The 14,545-nt window shown below is 36.4% G+C and overlaps 1 long non-coding RNA gene across 1 annotated transcript; it reads left to right on the top strand.

The window, feature by feature from the left end:
• The first annotated feature begins 178 nt into the window (after positions 1-178).
• Positions 179-6,708, top strand: LOC311088389. Its single transcript, XR_014607499.1, has 4 exons — positions 179-245; positions 1,456-1,491; positions 1,947-2,102; positions 4,050-6,708. It is a non-coding gene; the product is annotated as an uncharacterized lncRNA (long non-coding RNA).
• The last annotated feature ends 7,837 nt before the right edge of the window (positions 6,709-14,545 follow it).

Below are 14,545 nucleotides of genomic sequence, written 5' to 3'. Positions count from 1 at the left end.
CATTAATATATCTAGTTTTGAATTAATCTGCATTTGTTCAAAACACAAGACAATGTGCATTTTTTCCTTTACAAAATTAATCTAAGTAATCCCAGCCAAACTTTTTAGGTACACACGCACAACAAACAATACCTTGTTTTATTTACTCGGTACAAAAAAAAACCTCCCCTTCCTGATTCGTTGGTCTGGAAACCCCTTGCAAGTTGCAATTCCAAACGAAGACGAAGACGCGGACTGAACTTAAGGTAAGAATAAAGTTAGCAAATTAACAATGTTACTTGGGTTGGTACATTCTTTAGTTTACAGTTTTCAAATTGTTGTGCAAAAACGAGGTTTCAAATGTAATTTGAAGATTGTTGTATGTGGATTTTCTAATTAGCATTAGCCTAGGCCTAACTTACCATGTGGTTACGCTGATAGGTTGCTTTACTTGTAGCTTAACGGTAGGCCTAATTGAAACTTTGCAAGTGGTGATAATAAAATAGTTTGTTCTAGTGTAATTTGAAGCTCACATTAGAATACAGCAATGAAATAAGGGATGTAAGTTAGTGTAAGCACGTGGATTTTCAAAACATCCATGAATAATGTAAGGTAACGTCATTTCTTTTCAATCTGGGTCTTATTAAAAAAAATATGTTTTTGTGTTTAAGTGACTGATGGGAACAACAATCTTTGTTGGCAGTTTGCAGAGGCGAAAAAAATTACAGTTGGCCTACGTTAATGGGCAATTGCGTATCTTTAATTTACATCCACAAAACCTGCTTATTCGCCACTGACATGCTCAGATTATTATTCTAAGTGTCTGACAACATTGTGGAACGGATCCCTACAGAAGTCGACATACATGTTTGTTATGATCCTTTTTATTTAACCCGTTTACGTAGAAAGATTATTGTTTAATATTCACTGCACGTTAAAACATTTACCTGATCGGACTCCAGATATTTGGACACTATTTATGATAAAACTAGGTTGTAGTGACATTAATTTATTAATTTGTCAAATATTGCAAATAATCCATTTATTTGTTCAAAAGATACAATTGACAGCGTCCATTAGGACTCGTCCAAATGTGCGCGCATTTGTAGAAATATCGATTTAGTTTTCAAACTATTTCGTCATACAGAATGCATACTCCATTTACCACTGAACTACGCGAGCTGAAAGAGCGCTTACAATTGTCAATCATCTTACGTGACCATAATCCTGCCTTCTGCATGACGCATTCCCTGTACTCTTTTCTCATAGCTCTGAGAGAAAACAAACACAAAGAAACATTTGATATGAAACTAAAGACAATTAACTGTCTGATCGGCAGGTCAACTACCTGCAGTGTTTGTGGAGAGAAAAAAACGTGAAACTATTTTTTTAATTCTAGTTATAGTTAAATGATTTGCTATGATTTGGGTTTCTTGCATTGTTCAGTTACTAACCATAACACTGTGTCCTTACCAGGTGATTCTCCTGACAAGTTGACTACATTGGATAAAGGTATGTAACTTTCAATATATTATATTTAAATTCTATAATAAATGTAGTGAGGAAACTAGGGGTGAAGTTATAACTCAGCTCATGGGCCAGACAAAATTTAAAAAAATTTCATTTCAAATGGCAAAGTTCCAGTTGTCCTGTTTGTTCTTTTTTTTTTTTTTTTTGCATTTCACAGAACAAATTTATAGTCCTGTCAAAAATTTCGTCAAAAAAGTGACTTATTAACGTGTATGCACCATATGTTGATGGCTGCTCAAAGTCTGCCATTGCATTAGTTGCATTGCATTGCATGGTAATCTATTTTTGTCTTTCCAGACATCAGGCCACCTAAATGTTGTTCTTAGTGTTTTTCTATGGTTGCTTTTTCTATTTGGTATTCTGTTTCTTTTTCACTGTGTCTCTAATTCTTTCAGTATCTCATGATGTCTCTCCATCTCTCTTGGTCTCTTTCTCAGATCGAGGAGGAATTCCGGAGGATCACACTGAAGCCACTACAGTCCACATTCTTTGGGAAGTTGGACGAATACACGCCTAAATTGTTGAGACTCTACAGGGGGACGGGAGGAGCTGTTGGGAAGAAACTTGATGAGACCCTTGAAATCATGAATGAGGCATGTACTTTTAAAATTGTAGGAGTTACTTTAATGTTGTAGCATTCCGATATCTGTACATAAAGGGTCACACAAAAATTGAATTTCTGTCATTAATTTCTTACCCTCATTTCGTTCCAAAATCGTAAGACCTTCTTTCATCTTCGGAACACAAATTAAGTTATTTTTGATAAAAATCGGACAACTTTCTGACCCTCCATAGACCGCAACGTCATTGCAACTTTTAAAGTCCAGAAAGGCGGTCAAAACATCGTTAAAATAGTCTATGTGACTCCAGTGGCTCAACCTTAATGCCATGAAGAGGCGAGAATACTTTTTGTGCACACAAAAATAATTATATTATTCAACTATTTAATCTCTTCTATGTCAGTCTCCTACGCTGTTCACGTAGTAAACACATCATTGCCTTTCCGTGTTCTACTTCAAAACGCCGGCTCAGTATTGGCCTCTGGTTGGCCAGCTCCTGCGTCAGCATCACATGCATTTATCATTGTGCTTACGTGAACAGCATCGGCCAGTATACTCGTCACTTCATCACATTAAGGTTGAGCCACTGTAGTCACATGAACTATTTTAACGATACTTCCTTTCTGGGCCTTGAAAGTGGTTATGACGTTGCTGTCTATGAAGGACTGAGACAGCTCTCAGATTTCATCAGAAATATCTTCATTTGTGTAATCTTACGGGTTTAGAACAATGAGGATGAGTAATTGACAGAATTTTAACTTAAAGGGTTAGTTCACCTGGAAATGAAAATTCTGTCAGTAATTACTCACCCTCATGTCGTTCCAAACCTGTAAGACTTTCGTTCTTCGGAACACAAATTAAGATATTTCTGATTAAATCTGAGAGCTGTCTCACTCCTCCATAGGCTGATTGGTAATTGCATCTATCAAGGCCCAGAAAGTTAGTAAAGACATTGTTAAAATAGTCCAAGTGACTACAATGGCTCAACCTTAACTTTTTGAAGCGACAAGAATACTTTTTGTGTGAAAAAAACACAAAAATAACGTCTTTATTCAACTATTTATTTTCTTCCGTGTGGGACTCTGATGTTCACGAAAGCCCCACGACGCATGCGCAAGAACGTAGATGACGTCCTGACATAGCCGGAAGCACTTCACTGTCTGTTTACAAGCAGGGGACATACTGTGTATGTAAGCTATTTGAATTCGACATTGATTATGCTTTAGGTCTCGATGTAGTGTATAAAATGGTTTTTAAGTGTTTGAAATCTGCAGACATATTTACAAAGACAGTTTTATGTACAGTGCGCATCTTCCTCTGCTTGTAAACAGACAGTGAAGCGCTTCTGGCTATGAGGACGTCATCTTCAGCATCTTCTCAGTTCTTGCACATGCGTTGTGATGCTCTCATGAACTCACGTCAGAGTCCCACACAGAAGAAAATAAATAGCTGAATAAGGTAATTTGTTTTTGTTTGTTTTAGCGCACAAAAAGTATTCTCGATGCTTCATAAAGTTAAGGTTGAGCCACTGTAGTCACTTGGACTATTTTAACAATCTCTTCCTTTCTGGGCCTTGAAAGTGGTCATGATGAGCTCTCAGATTTCATCAAAAATATCTTAATTTGTGTTCCGAAGATGAACGAAAGTCTTGCGTTCAAATCAATGTGAAAAAAATTTGGCTTAAATCACAACACTGCTCAAAACTACCACAGCAACCACGTAATCCCACCCAAATCCTGACAACACGCAGCACATTCTTCGAGTGACTTTCGTTCTTCGAGTGACTTTCGTTCTTCGAGTGACTTTCGTTCTTCGAGTGACTTTCAGGCACAATTTTTACATAAGTATATGGATCAAAACTACCACAGCAACCGCGTAATTCCACCCAGATTTCTGTTCAGAGGGAGAGCAAAGAGCTAAATGCATTCTTCACATTAGCAAACAAAAAGTAGGTTAAATTCTCTCTGGTATATTTCACAGGTTTGTGATGACGACAATGCTGCAGCCATCCAAGAGGCCATCACTTCATTTTTGCTCGACATCTTTGTGGTCAGCAAAGCCAGAGATGGTGGTCTTGAGAAGCCAGAAGATTGTGTGAGCGTGTTGTTTTAAAGTCTTAGAGTATGTTACTGTACAGGACTGAAAAACACATCTTTATAGAAAATATTATGTAAATGTCCTTAAAAAGCCTTGTGAACTTTCACTTAATGAGTTTTCCTCTAGCACCACCATGAAGCACAATTTTCTGTTGTACACAATGTCTCAACCTGTGAGATGAATATATTTTATTATACTTTTTTTATACTGACCTTGTCAGTTTTTACTATCAAATGGCCAAATGTCAGCTTTATGTAATGTAATAACTAGATTTTCATATTTGATGAGTACATTCCACATTCATACATTCCAAGTACCAGTGTTGAACTTTTACTATAGTAGTAAAAAATTTACTATTTGCATTTATACTTTCAGTAGAAATACTCAGTTGCTAATTATAAAATTTGAGTACTTGTAACTTTAAAATACACTAACAAATTTTGAAAACAGTAGATCCCACTTGAAATTTGTAATCTGGAAATGTAAAAATTAAGTTGGATTCAATCAAAAATAAACATTTAGAACTCTTAAAGTTATGTAGATCACACACACAAAAAAATGACTAGAGCAATGCTAAAATTAAGTTAACTTTATGTACAAATTTTATTTTAACAAACAGAAAAATTAAGTAGTTTGTACAAAGACTAGTCTTGTTGGATCTACGTAATAAAATTATGCAAAAGAATTCATCATATTTTTTAAGTAAATCAAGCAGAGAATTTTTATCAGTGCAGTTAAAACAGCTCAAACATGCATTTTAGGCATTTAAAGCCTGGTCTGTGAAACTGGGGGCCAGTGCTCGAGGACCGCTCACATTGTTACCACATGTTTTGTATGATGACTCATCAAAACTCAGAATGAGGGAGAATGCAGAAAACATTTGTGAGTCAAACTTTCTTGAAATATGCTGTATAAAAGTTACAAAAAATGCAGAGGAAAGCAAGAAAAAAAAGGAAAGCACAGAGCTGGAAACTTGTAATTCAGCATAATGTTTTAAGACAAATAACATAGATTAGCCTATGCCTAAGTGTTTTGCTCAAGAGCACAATAGTCTTGATTAATCCCTAGATAGTTCCCTTAGCTATCAATTATAGTCACTCATTATGTCTCCCTGTGCATGTCAGCCCTTAGTTTCCTCAGTTCTTTGTTTGGTCTCATCTTATTACTATGTAGTCAAAAGGCTACACTTAGATTTCCATTGAAACAATAAGGCTGTGTTCCGGTCCACTTTTAGACACACACTTGCAGACTTCCCTAAGCACTTCCCCTCGGGGGAATCCCTGCCACCATTCTGAAGTGCGTTCCACTTCGTGAAGTTTATATGGACAATATGGTCTACTTCATATGTACACTTCAGGCAGCTCCATATACCACAATGCAACACGATTGTGACGTCAACGCATATTGCGTTTAATTTACCCCACCACAAACAACTCAGTGATATATTAATTAAACTCAAACACACATATATTCATATAGAATGCTGCATTAAACAATTTCGTAAGGGAAAAATAATAAATAATAATAAATCAACCCCATGGCTGATTCCAAGTGATCAAGAGCCTATTAGCACGTCCCAATTCAGCCCATTGCAGTTTCCGCCAGTAGTGGGCACTCATCCAACGTAAGCAATGACGCTGCATGTCAGTTTTAACAAGCTTTAATGTCTTTTTCAATGGAATTGTCAAAATACAGGTTATTTTAAAACTGGAATCTTAACCAATCACACAAGATTCTTGAACACTCCCCTGTCTTCCATTGGCTGCTCAGACAGATAGTCCCGCCCCCAAACACAGTTTGTACCGATGCTTAAACAGGAGAAAGTAGCACACTTTTAAAATTTAAATGACAAAACTACAACAAAAACGTTTTATTCAGTTCGAGTTCATTCGTGTCAGGATAAATTGGGTTTTATTTGAAAACATGCATTTTTAAACACATTGATGTTTAGTGGTTATTCACATGGCACAGTAGGGAATTGTGGGGTTGCTCTTTGTTTGTTGCTATGGTGTTACTCAATCAGTCGATGTCAGACAGATTTAAAAGGAGGAACAAAAAGAGCCAACAGAAACAAAGGAATGATGCTATAAATAATGTGGAAGCAACATTTAAGGAGCAAATTACACCACATACAAAAAGTGCATTCACTGAGACCCACTAAATACTATCCCATACATAAACTCAACAAGCAAACTGTGTTTTGCATTCTACAGAAGAGCCACTAAAGCCCACATGTCTATTTGATGAGCAATGTGTTAGTATTTCAACCACATATGGCGACAACATTTACATCTGTGTAGAATTTACGCCTTGTCACACAAAGAGCGTGTGTGTGTGTGTGTGTGTGTGTGTAGGTCAAAGAGAGAACTTAGTTTGTTTTAATCTTTAAGCAAAAGTTAATTAGATAAGGAAGTATTGGTATTGGGCTGGCTGAGATGCTCAACACGATAAAGGTTAGCAACTAATAAATAACTTGGAGTAAGTTGAGCCAGATGCTTCGGGGTAAGTTGGGCCAGTGGGTTGCTATTATTAAGAATCATGCAAAAAAAAAAAAAAATTCAAACTGCACTTTTGTGTTGCTTTTAAAAGCTGTAAAAAGCAAACAGTCCACAAAATTGTAGACAAGCTGTGAAGAAAAAGAGATCTAGACGATCTAGTCTGTGAATGCTCTATCCAAATGTAGGAAATACCATTCGATTGGCTTGATTGAAATCTGGCAAAAAAATGATGGCCAGATTTCAGAGCTGCAGACCAAAGCAACGTTTTTTGCAGTATTTATTCTAATAAAAATATGTGCCAACAAATAAGTCTTAGGAATCAAACTTGGGGAAAATGCAGGGAGGGAAGAGCAGCAGGAATGTTGAAGAGTTTCAGAAGAACAAATGTTGCCGTAGTTGCAGTGTTCACAACTATAATACAAGCTCCGGCTCTTTCCATACTAAATAGGGCCTAAAAAACATAAGTGCTCAGCCTTTAGAAAATGTTGATTGTCAAGCCCGAGAGGTCAACATAAATATCGTATTGTCTGTTTTATTGTTTAATTCATTTATTTATGGGGTACAAAATCTGTAACCAAACTTTGCAATAACTCAGTAGGTTGTTTGGTGGTTTGTGTTTATTCATAAACTTATGTTGAAACTTAAAGCATTGAGTGAAGAAAATTGTTATTTTTTATACTTTATCAAAAAAAATGAATTTGTTGAATGGTTTATCTTGACATGTGACAATGCAATTGATCTTTTTTTTTTTTTCACACTGTGCTCAGATTTTTCTCCTCAACTAAACACTCACGTGGTCCCACATTTTTCCACTTTAAAATTCAGAAGAGATCTCAACAACTTTACAAATCAAATGTCTCAGTATAAACTCAAACATTGCTACCATATAATATATACTAATAATCAAATTGGTCAAGGATTACGTCGTAAGACATTTAATGTGCCTTTCAGCGAAGTAAGCTCCTGGCTGACTGTTCCTGTAAGTCAGTTTTGATAAAGGCATCGGGTACATTATTATTTCCAAGAACAAATGATGTGCACATAAACTGTACAGCTCTATTCTCCTATTGTGTGTCAGCAATTAACATCAACCTTATTTCTGCAGAACTTCACTCTTACTATAGGCTTAAGCTCTGAATTTATGGATTGTTTTTTACTTTGTTGCATTTGAAGTTCTTGACTTGGTGCACAATTTGTAAAGTTGTTGCGGTCTCTTGTAAACTTTATAAAAGAAACCCCTTTAAAACTTCTTCAAATCTGAGCAAATGTGTGTGATGTTGTTGAGATCTTGTCTGAAACGTTGGAGGAGACAAATATGAGACCACCTTTAGGGTCTTTAGTTTAGGAGAAACATCTGAGCACAGTGTGTGATGCTGAGGTCTCTTCTAAACTTTAAAGGAGACTGTTGTGACAGAGTTCGATGTTTATTTTTTTTCTGTCTCAAGAGAAAAGTGTAAGAAGTGACTCAAGCAAAAGTCTCCATTTGATGTTAATGTAACCTAATATATGTCTAGCAGAAAAATGTGAGATTTTTTCCATTCATCCATCATTTCAGTCAAACACAATATATGCATTGTCATAATTATTTGAAGTCGTTTATTGTCATTGATTTAATAGAGAAAGTCATGGCCTATATTTACATGCATGCAAAATGGGTTGTACAAGACAAAATTTCCAATGCTAAAAAAAAAAAAAAAAAAATGAAGGTTATGCAACAACAATGAGGTACTAGTACACTACTGTTACTTTTGATAAAAATAAAGTATTTCTTATACTAAATCTTACTTATCTAATTCTTTTCTAGCGTGTTTGGAAAATGTGCTGCATATACAATGCTTGGCATTGAAGATCAATTTAAACTAGTAACCCTTAATATTCTGAAATGTACAGTGGTATTTGAATGAATACCATTATTGAATGAATACTGTCCATTAAAGGTGAAACACCCCAATTCCTCTGGGCAGAGTTTGAGGGTCAAAGACATTCACCAGCAGGAATTGAAGACCATAGGCTGGCATTATGCAAATGAGTTACATTGTTAGTTATGTAATGGGAAGGGAGACTGGAATTGCTAATGACTCAATTCAGCAGTTCAGAATCACTTCTTTCTTTGGGACAAAAACCCTCCTCTGCACTGGGATATTTTGCTAACCTTTTACATTCAGGCTGGCATTATGATCTGAGTAAAGAGCCTTGTGATAAAGCTTTATTGCATTACAAATAAAGCATGACATCAGTAAACTATCATGATGATGCCCTGAGTATTACAGTTTTTTCCAAATTGCTTATACACAATTTCTGAAACTATGGCTCAATTTCTTGAAACTCTACACACAAAACCACAAAACACGCACGCAACATGCAAAACATCAGACATCATTCAAAACTATTTTAACTCTTCCAAAAATTGTGTTTTTGCACAGTAACTCTACACACAAACATAAAATAATTATCCACATGCGCGCCAAACTGCACACGGATGTGAACAATGTAAAACACTATCTCTTGAGTCTTTTGCTTGTTCAGTGTGCAGTGGAGTACAGGAGTTTGTCACACGTACATGTATGTGCACAAATACACTGGATATACAGTATGTTTATATGTATACATATATACTACAGTATGTATATGCACAATTGATGAATGTTACAGTTATTGAACTGAACTGAATCAACACTTGAGCTGAATATTGACACTATTGGCTTGTTGGCCAAGCTGCCTACAATCTATATTGTATGCTTGTATGTATGTATGTATGTATGTATATATATATATATATATACAGTATATACACACACACACACACACACACTGAATATGCATACAAGTCAAGTCAGAAAGTCAACTTTATTTATAAAGCGCTGTGTGTGTGCCTGTACTTTGGATTACGTGTTTGGATTGTCCATAAATAAACAGCATTTGGATCCTCAACCTTCTTGTCTCAGAGAAGTACGTTCATAAGTCATGGAGACACACGATGCTCCACAAATGGCACAGTTTCCTGAGAATGAGCCATTTGGTGTTGTGCCTTTCTCCTGGAAAACAGCCTACATATTTGGACTCAGATTCTGCCTCAAAGATGAGTTGCGCAAAGGAAAGAGGAAAAGATATTAAAAGGAAATGTTTATTTGAACTAAACCTCTTTTTTAACGGTGTTATTTGAGCATGGTGCTGTATTTGCTGAAGTGCGCGTGGGTGGCGGCGACACCAGTGACCTCCAGCAATGCTAATGACTTAAACATGAGGGCATTTAAATGCAGCGCAGATCAAATCTGTGTTTCCATCTCTGCTGTGGGATCACCTGCGGGCTGACATCGGGATCTGGGGAATCAGCCCTGTGATGAGGCTTTATTGCTTTACAAATAAAGCATGGCATCAGTTAACCATCATAATGAAGCCCTGGGTATTTAAACACTATTACGATGATGACAACATCTGATACTATTACTAGAACATGGGCGTAGCTGCATAACACTTTCTGTAAGGGTGCATATGATTCAGTATAGGGAAAACTAGGGCTAGTTGTCACGTTTTTTTCCTTCAGTAAATGTCTCAGAGTTGTTTTTGATCGTTGCATAAAGACACAAAAAGGCTATTGAACATTTAAGACATTGTTCTTTAGTCATCATATGCACACTATATGGAGTAAATTTACACAAAATATATAGTTTTATTTAGTTTTAACTTTGTTTGCTGTGAAATATGGTTAAAGTTACTGCCGAATGTACTGACAAACATTTATGATAAACTAAAATATACTTTAATGCCATTTCTATTGACACTTGTGCCATGTATTTAAATATATTTGTAATGACGAAGTTGCAATTTAGTACATTTAAAATATATTAACTTTAAATGTAATACTGAATAAGTCCTTGTTACATGTTCTTACCACAGTAATAACAGTAAATTAGGCATAATTACATGCAACTAACCCTCAACCAAACTCTAAATCCTACCCTATAGTAAGTACATACTGTTAATTAATATTACTCAGTACTTAAATGTATAATTACACATTGATACCTTAAAATAAAGTGTAACCGTCTAGGCTTAGTTGCATATGCAATATGTACTGTTATTACTACAGTAAGTACATGTAACAAGGACACTAAAAATAAAGTGTCATCAAATATACCTTTAAGGTTTGAAGTAAGTGCACATTCAGTACAAGCACACTTCTTTTTCAGTACTTGCAGTCGGATGGAGACACAAACACACACAGAGCTTTATCAGTGTTGTGTCGATGACTGCTGATGGTCAACTGGTTGAGGTCTTGTTGATGGAAACTCTTGGATGGCGTCACGAATCCTCCGACAGTCTCACAGGAGAATACCTCATGTTTACATTCCTCTCAGATGAGTGGACCAGTCTTCAAAAGAACAGTATTGCCACATTTTGGTGTGGCAAATTACAGGTCCTTTCTGCAAGTCTCTTCACATCCCTGAAGCCTCCACCGATGGAGAGACAGAAATGATGTCAACATGTTCAATGAGTGTTTCCTCTGGACTGGTGATGTGAGTTTAAATTGAATGTTGAAAGTGTAAAAGAGTACATGAATTCCCAGCTGTTGCATTGTAGATGAATAATACTGATAGGCTTTATATGCAACTGTTTTGACACTTACTGTAGATCACACTGTAGAAAGATATAATATATACAAATATAAATGCATTTACATTGATAATCAAAAGCAAATGTCATATGTGCTCTTAATTTTCATGCTCAATGTCTTTTAATCAGCAGATTTTTTAATGTTTTAAAGTCTCTTCTGCTCATCAAGGCTGCTTTTATTTGAGCAAAAGTACAGTAAAAACAGTAATATTTTAAAATAGTATTGCAATGTAAAATAACTGTTTTCTATGTGAATATATGTTCAAATGTAATTTATTACTGTGATCAAAGCTGAATTTCCAGCATCATTACTCCAGTCTTCAGTGTCACATGATCCTTCAATATGATGAGCTCAATTATAAAAAAAAAATAGAAAGCCGTTATTTTAAATTGTAATATTTCACAATATTACTGTTTTTATTGTATTTTCGAATAAATACAGCCTAGGTGAGCAGTAAAAAAAAAAAAAAAAGATTCCAAACTTTTGACCGATATAGTAATTATAGACTTACATTTCTATCACAAAGCTGTCAGTGAAAACTTGTTTTTAAGAAAACCTGAAGTATTACCGAACCCCTAAAGGGACATGGTGATGGAAAAAGATTAAATGCCAATACTTTTGCGTTCTCTTGCCAATGTTTTGCGTTCTCTTGCCAATGTTTTGCGTTCCCCCGAGAAAACTTTGTGTTCTTTGCAAGCGAACACAAAGTTTCTCAGGGGAACTATATGTTTTTCCACCACCACGTCCCTTTAGGGGCTCCGTAAATTATAGTCATGGTATATGGACTTCTTTTATAATGCTTTTTGTAATTGTCAGAGCTTGACAGCATTTCATTATCTAGAAAATATCTTTTTGTGTTCCATAGAAGAAAGAAAGTCACGCAGGCTGGAACAGCATGAGGGTGAGTAGATAAGGACAGACTTAGATTTATTGGGTGACTTACAGTGAATAATGTCATTGTTCTCTGCTTTGTGCTCGTCATGAAGGCCTTCAGCACTATCTTGTGGGCGAAAAAACATGTTTCTGAAAGCATGCATCTGTTGTTGACGTCCCCTTGTTTCACGATTCACTTCACTTTGATTGCGCTACTGTAAATAAACCCCTGAAACGTGATTCATGTCTTTAAAGGTATTTACATGTTGTCAGTGTTTGGTTTAGTAATGACCATTGTGTGATGTGGTTGACATATCACACAAGGACAATGATAACAGCATGCTGCCACAACAACCTCTGCTCACGGACACAGTCTCAGCTGAGCCCTGCCCACATACAGACTGTGACGGATTAGAACTGCTCCAAGTTTCAGCATCCAAGGATGACTTTCTGGAAAACAGCCAGGACAACATATCACAGCCTCACAGTAACACCAGAGCAACAGCCTCTCTCACCAGACATGTTATTCCTCTCTCTGCTTCCCCGCATCTGAGCTCTTCTGAGAAATTGGAGGAACTGGTGTATGCTGGAACTAAACTATCCCACTCTTTTGCTTCAAGCCCCCAGATATCAAGGGGCGATCACCAAAGCCTGCACGCCTAGCTCGCCCTCCCCCTCCTCCTGTGAGAGCTCTTCGGCCTCTGCCACAACGCCAGGGCCCACACCCTCCTCACTCTGCTCGAGGTGAACCAGAAACAACTGATACCAGCTCTCAGTGATATGTGTCGGGTGCCCAGTGTGCCTGTATCTTTCTCTATTGCTGTTCTATTACAAGATAGAAAGTCTAAGGTCTTCCCAAGTCGTACAGCAAACCAATCTAATCTGCTGCCTGTTACATGTCAAACTAAGATTGCTGTGGGGGAAAAAAATAATACTGCCAAGCAGGGACGGTTCTAAGGTCAGTGGATATTCAGGGCTTTAGCCCAAACTAAAATTGGGTATTATTATTTAAAGGAATTAATTAATTATAAAAGTGATTTAAGGGAATAAAGAAAAAGAAAGAAAGTCTTATTGAATTAGTGAAATAACTATTTGCAAATAATATTTTATTTTTAATTATGCATGCATTCTCTCTAAATGAATCAAGGAAATTATAGCATATTTTCAATTCAAAAAGGCAAAATTTAAATAAATAAATAAAGTTGAGTAATTTGCGTCACCAGATACTGTCGGTAGTTGAACATTTCTATTGTAAAACAGTCAAATATTAAATGTTTATCTAGCCTACTTACATTTTACCAGGCATTCGTTCACTTCTTTAATCATTTTGACATTGATGAGATAGACCACTGAACTTTTAGTCTTCCAACAAACAGAGCGATGCGTAAGGGAGTGCATCAGAGCAGCATCAAGAATATCAAATATATTGCAGTGAATCTCTTATTTGCATCTTAAGTTTATTGCCAATAATAATGACAGATTTGTGAAAGTGTAGAACTCGGTGAGATCGCGCAAAACACATCTTCAGCACAGCGACTCATTTAAACGTCTCTGATTGGCCGATGCGTTCAACAGACATGTCTGTGATTGGCTACAATGCTCAACGCTGCAAATGCACGTCATAAGTACCTTTAATGCAAAGGGAAAAATATAAATAAAACTGTAATATGCACTCTTCATGATTAGGTAATCGCGGCTGCTGTAATTCACATTTGTTTTTCTGATTAATTGTTTTGCTCTATGAGAAAGACAAGGTAACAAAATATTCGGGGCTTTACTATAAACATTCGGGGCTTAAGCCCCCTTAGCCAAGCCCTAGCGCCGCCCCTGCTGTCAAGTTAGCACTTTTAAACATCCGATCACTTAAAAATAAATCACTTCTAGTCAACGACTTTATAACCACAAACAACCTGGATTTTATGCTTCTAAATGAAACTTGGCTAGAAGACAACTGCAGTGCAACAGTCCTCAATGAAGCAGCCCCTCCTAACTTTACTTTTATGAGTGTCTGCAGAGCTGTTAAGAGAGGTGGGGGTGTATCTGCTCTTTTTAAAGATATCTGTCAATGTAAGTATCATTTGGGAATTACCCGTCTTTCAAATATCTGGGTATTGTGTTAAAAGGTGCTTGACGCATTTAACTTATTATTATTTACAGGCCTCCAAAATACTCTCCAGCCTTTGCTGAGGACTTTACAGAACTGTTATCAACAATTACATCAGAGTTTGACTGTTTTGCCATTGCTGGGATTGTGATATTCACATAGATAATGCAGAAAACAATGTGACAAAAGAAATCAAAACTGTTTTAAATACTTTTGATCTGACTCAGCATGTACATGGACCCACACACAATCACGGACACACTCTAGATTTACTGATCAGTAAGGGTCT

This window comes from Abramis brama (assembly GCF_963993115.1).
Source record: "Abramis brama genome assembly, chromosome: 8".
NCBI classification, from domain to species: Eukaryota; Metazoa; Chordata; class Actinopteri; order Cypriniformes; family Leuciscidae; genus Abramis; species Abramis brama.
The sequence above is the reverse complement of the archived record's forward strand: the minus strand, read 5'-3'. Positions and strand labels throughout refer to the sequence as shown.